This window comes from Oryzias latipes, chromosome 15 (genome assembly GCF_002234675.1).
Source record: "Oryzias latipes chromosome 15, ASM223467v1".
Lineage (NCBI taxonomy): Eukaryota > Metazoa > Chordata > Actinopteri > Beloniformes > Adrianichthyidae > Oryzias > Oryzias latipes.
The window spans coordinates 2,887,199-2,893,198 of record NC_019873.2 but is presented as its reverse complement, the minus strand read 5'-3'; the positions used below and the strand labels follow the sequence as shown (position 1 = coordinate 2,893,198).

The window sequence follows — 6,000 nt, the reverse complement described above, 5'->3', positions numbered from 1 at the left end:
TTTACAGGTCATTGAAACTCATGAGTCGATGTGTGGTCACATACCTCTATAAAACTTAGCAAAACATTGCTATTGACCTAAAATTCACATTTTATTAATGGTATACCATCAAAGGACCCTTCAGCAGTTCAGAGACAAGAAACACTTGTTTAACCAAACTGTGATCTCTGGCTGTCAAAGGACTGTTTTACTTTGCAGCAGTGAACTGATCAGGTAAATTTAAGACCATTTTCCATTTGTGTCATTGGTGGAGGCTCCATTTTTGTAACTCTTGTGTGTGTGTGTGTGTGGGGGGGGGGGGGGGGGGGTAGAATCATTAAACGCATGGGCAGAATAAATGAATAGAGTGAGACTGTAAGGTAGGGATCAGGTGTTCCTCCCACCTTGAGCGTCGAGGCTGAAGCAGAGGAGCTGCAGGCTCCTCCGCCTCAGTGAGGAGCAGACTGAGTCCGGATCCCTCTGACAGCAGCAGACGGCTCCTCCCCGCTCCTCACCCGTCTGCCACGCAAACTCAGCATCCACATCTCCACGCGCGCGCGCGCAGGCTGCTGTGCGGGAGCGGGCGCCGGAGCTCAGCTGCGTGCTGCGATTGAGGAGGACCTGGCTGCTCCTGCTGCTGTCGGCGTAAGACGGATCCGTGATGAGAGGGAGGAGAGGCGGCCGCCTCCCGTCTGTGTGGACCGGGGACGAGCGGGACATCAGCCTCCGCATCCTGCGCTCCTGAGATCGAGCCCAGCCTTCCGCGGAGGTAACCCCCTCTTTGACTCTCCAGCAAACTTGCTTTATGCAAATCAGGAAATCTTCTGTTTGGAATTTGCAGGCTGTGTTTTATCAAAAATTCATTTGTCGCCTCGCAGTGAGCTGAATGTGTCTGGAAACGGAACCAGATCTCCCCTTTCAACAATGCAAATTGTGGGATATTTAATATTTTTAAACAAACTGCTACATCCAGCAGGTTGTGAGGAATGAGAAAGTTGTTGAAGATAGATAGACGGAGGAATGTCCCTGTCAGGAAGCAGCACTGCTCAAGTCACCTGGCAGGCTGGACCAGACAAGAGCAGCTGATGATAATTGCCACTCTCCTGATCTGTGGAGCAAAGCCTTGATGTGGAGTTGCCCTGCACCCCCCGCAGCACCGCCTCTCCTTTATCTGCCACCAGATCAGTGAGATTCCAGCATCATGGCATGCAAATTGCCACAGGCTGTGCAGTTCACCTTTGATTAGAAGCACGTGGGTGTTGGCTTATGTGAGCTTCAGCTTTCAGCTGCACAATTCTCAAAGGCTTTGGCTGGTATTTGGTGAAATAGGTTCTGTAATGAAATTCAAATGAAACACAAGTTGCTGTTTGCAGGCTGTAGCAGGAAAAAGGGTTAAAAGTAGCCTTTAATTGGTTTGAGGTTTAAATCGGTCCATTTTTCGAAGCCTTTAGTCATGAAGTCGTTCAGCTGGAGGTGACCTGGTCCATGGGGATCTAACACTTTAGGAGACCATCATTAGCAATAAGACAGTCCTCTGAGATACCTCTAACATGGTTTGACTTGTTGCAATGACAACAAATACAATTCTATCAGATTTCCAACAGCATTTCATGGGAAAAAAATATGTAGGCGTGTCTTTGTTGACAGAATGTGTAATTATATGTAAGACAATGGTCCCTCTTTGTCAATGGACATTCTGACAACAAAAAAAGCCAATTGAAGAGTTTTATCTAACAGGATGACAGCCAGTTGGATGCTGAGCGAAGAGCCTAAGTGCCTACAAGTCTAGCTGTAAGTACAGTGGTGGATCTGAGGAGGTTTAGGATTCCTAAATCCTGAGAGAAAGCTTGAGGTGTTTCTTTGATGTACAGCTGCACAAACGCACCAATGTCAGTGTAGTTTACGCAACAATGTGAGAAGAGTTTCATGTGATGCAGGACAGAGAGAAGAACATGTGTGTGTGTGTGTGGGGTGTGTGTGTACCAGTTCCTGTTAGGTTTGTGTTCGATGGAGTTTGACTTCACTTGCATAAAAAGAGGAGGAGAAAGAAGAGCCATAAAACAAAAGAGCAATTTCTCACACGCAAAAAAGAAAGGCAGAAGAAAATGGCCTTGCTCTGAGACGAGGATGGGTTTTTCTCATTTAAACGAATAAGAACAATTACATGAGACATTTAAGAAATTTGTAAAAAGAAAATTGACTGCTAGTTTTCAGATTTCTCGGGTTGGAAGGTTGTGCTTTGTTTACCTCCTGAGATTTCTATGAGGAAACCAGCATGATGGGTAAAATTTATTCAGTCTTATTAATTTGTTGGTTGACAATAATGAACTGAGTATGAATCTGACTATCTGCGGTGATGTAAAACTACTAATGAAAATGTTAGAAAAAGAAAAATGTGCAGACGCATGGACTCTGGGATCTGGTCTGTTTTTACTCATGTGTTGTTGCGTGTCTTATTCTTCCTAAAATACAGAGAGGCTGAAAATTGGACAGCTCACAGTTTTTCTCAAAGGGAGTTGAGAAAAGTTTGAGTAGCATTAGGCAATTTAACTATTGTTGCAGACTTGGAAAAAGAAATAGCAAATACTTTTTGATTTTGTGGAAACAGATAAATCAGCTTAAACGCCTCTTTTAACTGCAACAACCAGGCATTCAGCAAAAATTGCAACACCACAAAGAAGTCAAGCTTTATTTGCAATAACTCTCAACATTGTTCAGTTTTAACAAATTAAATACAAAACAAAATATCATAATTATGTTGAGGCACAGGATCACTCCACTTCTGGCTCAAAAGCTATAGTGCTGTGATGATTCACCAAGCTGTGCGGCTTCGTAGATTACCAGTCGGATGACATTTTGACAGATTTTTGAGCGCCGTCTTTCACAGAATTACAGTTTAAGGTCAGTAAGAACATCCACGGTCTATAAGATCCACCAGATTATAAGGCGCTCTGACGATTAAAAAAAAAAAGGATTTGCGATCTCCAAAAATTATATCAATTTTACCCTGCATGGACTGATCCATTTCCACAATACTTAGATTTGTATGATAAAATGGACTATGAATAAGCACCGGGGTTGCAGTCTTCCTTTGGTAACATGAATTTGGGTTGATGTTACTTGTCCTAAAACCAATGTTTTTTGGCCTAAATTGTGAAAAAAAATTTAAAACCCAAAGCTCCTCCTAAGAGCAATTTAAACTCAGAAGCGGGACAGATGTTGCACTCAAGGCTTCGAAACATCCTTTTCGTTACAGATTTAGTCAAGTGCTTTTTTTCACACATGAATAACTATTGTGATAATTTTCAAGCATTTGAAGTAAGCGCGGAGAACTTTGTGAGGTGCATCTTGACCAAAGAAGACAAACGTTTAGTTTTTTATTTGCACATTCACTTCTTTTCTTTACTTCTGGCAATCACAGTAGCATTTTTCTGTAAAATCAACATTCTGTACGGTGCTGCTTTGTGAGGACATCTCATGATTTCTGGCTTTTAACTTCTCATGAAGTAGGAAAAGTGCTGCTACGCAAGACTTGCTGTTTAAAGGCCTGCATGCAAAAACAAACTTCTCATCTGTTAATAGAATTGAACCACCCTTAAAGATCCACTCTGATCACCGTCTGATCTATTTTCAAAGTGGTCCCAGTGGTCTTTTCAATAAGACGATGCCGTTCTTTTTAATAAGACGATGCCGTTCTTAGACAACGTTTAAAACCCTGTGTCGTTTTCTAGGACAAAGTTTCTGCAGAACAGCAGTAGTTCGTTTGTGGGCAGGACCATTGGCACCTAGAAACCCAATCCCCCCTTCCTCTCCCCGTTCCTGAGAGCTCTCTGTTTACACGCTGTCCTGCTAGCTTACACCCCCTTGAAACCTCAACCTAACATTACTGATGCAACGAAAATGGTGACTAATGTCGGAGCTATCCAGCCGGACAGTTCTGATCCAGATTCCAGGTCAGACCAGGAAAACAAAGACGTTCATGGATCTATTGGTCTGCAGGTGGATGATCAGAATGGAGTTGAGTGCAAAAGACAGACTTTTAATTGTGACACCCTGGCATAATAAGACTACTTTTTTGGTCTGAACTGCGATTTGTTTTTAGCTGAATAAAACTAAAAAATAACTTTTCCCTGCCCTGCCACCTCGAAGTTAGATTTGACATCCACACAAGGTATAAAGTCCATTCACATATATATATGGGTAAATATTAACTTACTATGATAATTATAATAATAAAATTAATAATCATCATCAATTTTATTAATTTGGTGCCTTTTTTCGAACCCAAGGTCGCTGTACAAAATAGTGACAGTGAAACAAACAATAAAACAGCAGTGAAATGTACAATACAATATGCACAAATAGGACAAGGATGTCAAGTTTTGGGGTAAAATATACAAGTTGGAAAAGGTGGGTTTTTAGTTTCTTGGAGAATTGTGGTAGAGAGCCAATGTTTCAAGGTCAGGGGGTAGTGAATTCCAAAGCCAGAGGGCAGTGAGACTAAAGGAGACCATTCTGGTTTTGAGTGGAGTATGGATATCCAGGATGCTGTGGAGCTTGTTGTTATAATGTAAAACAAGTTAATCAGGAGGAGAAAGATTGTCAATACTGGGGAGGTTATTGATTTGAGAGGAGAGGTCATCCAGGTTGATATTGTTGATTTTAGGCGAGGTTTTGCTCCGTGGGGGGGGGTGGGGGGGTGGGGGGGGTTCCAGTGGATGAATTGTCGACACTAAATATTACTAGAGCATGGTCCAAAAGAGGAATGGGATCGGCTTTGCAGGCATCTGGCAAGACCCCTGAGCATCAGGCAAGGTCTAAGATATGTCCTTTGGTGTGGGTGGGAATGATGATATGTTGGTAAAAAAATAAAAATAAATAAACTGTCCAGAGAGGATACAAAGGTTTGGTAGTGGAGTTATTTGTTGTGTCCATGTGGATATTAAAGTCACCTAAAAGCATTATGCTTGTTGAGAGTAAGGAAAAGTGTGTCAAAAAGTCAGAAAACGCAGAGATAAACTACTTATTAGGTTTAGGTGGGCGATGGATGGTGGCAGTGAGAGTTGGAGTTGATCCAGAGAACTCACAGACAGAAGATTCAACAGATCCAAACACAAGAGTAGTCACAGGCGCTATCCTCCAGTTCTCGCAATACACCATTGCGAGACCGCCGCCGCGACCAGAGTCATGTGGTTTGGCAATGTAAACAAACCCGGTGGAGTAGCATCATTGAGTAGAGTAAAATCCTGAGGTTGTTGCCATGTTTCAGTTAAGCACATTAAAATACTCACGATTAACGAAGAAATCTTGCACAAGATCCCCTTTGGTAGTGAGAGACGAATGTTCAAGAGACCGAAGTTGCCAGTCATGTTAGGTAGGTTGTTAGCCGTGTTGTTAGTCGAGCGGTTTAGGACACTGTGGTCAGCATGGTGACCGGAGTTCTTTGGTGGACGGTGAGCAGAGGACCAGAGTGATTTGATGGGGTTGGTGTCGTCATACTGGAAGTTCAGACGCGATCTTTGATGAGTGTATCTCGGCGGGACACTTATAACATGTCCAGATGCTGAAGTAAAACTAACGGCGGTGGGACGGGTGGAGAGTTCTGGAACTTAGACAATTCGACGGCCGAGTATTGGAGCAGTGCTGACGAAAATTGCTGCACAAGCGACAGAATAATCTAGGCGAGTATAATCCACAAAGATCAATCCACATTGTTGGTAGTTGAGAGAGTTTTAGCACTGTCCAGGGAGCAGCGGCTGCCAAGCGCTCCAGCGTTCAACCCGGAATCAAATCACACTTTTTATTGGTACTTAATTCATACTTCCATTGCAAACATGTAGAAGAATTAGAAAATAGCTTTGTGAAAGAAAGCTTAAAGGGAAGTGCTCTAACTGTCCTTAAATGCTTTCATTGTAAAACATATGGTTATGATGAGAATCAAAAGTACTTTTTGTGCTTAAACTTGAGTAAAAACATATGTCAATGGGGCCCTCTAGTGCAGAGTAATAAAAGGGAGTGGTT

General features: G+C 42.6%; 1 protein-coding gene across 1 annotated transcript in view; it reads left to right on the top strand.

Annotated features, from left to right (window-relative positions):
* Positions 1–377: 377 nt before the first annotated feature.
* The window catches only part of LOC101174369 (heparan sulfate glucosamine 3-O-sulfotransferase 1), a 41,259-nt gene continuing 35,636 nt past the window's right edge, over positions 378–6,000 (top strand). Inside the window, exon 1 of the mRNA XM_004076867.4 lies at positions 378–748. The gene's annotated coding sequence lies outside the window, so the exon portion shown is untranslated. The remainder of the gene's footprint in view (positions 749–6,000) is intronic.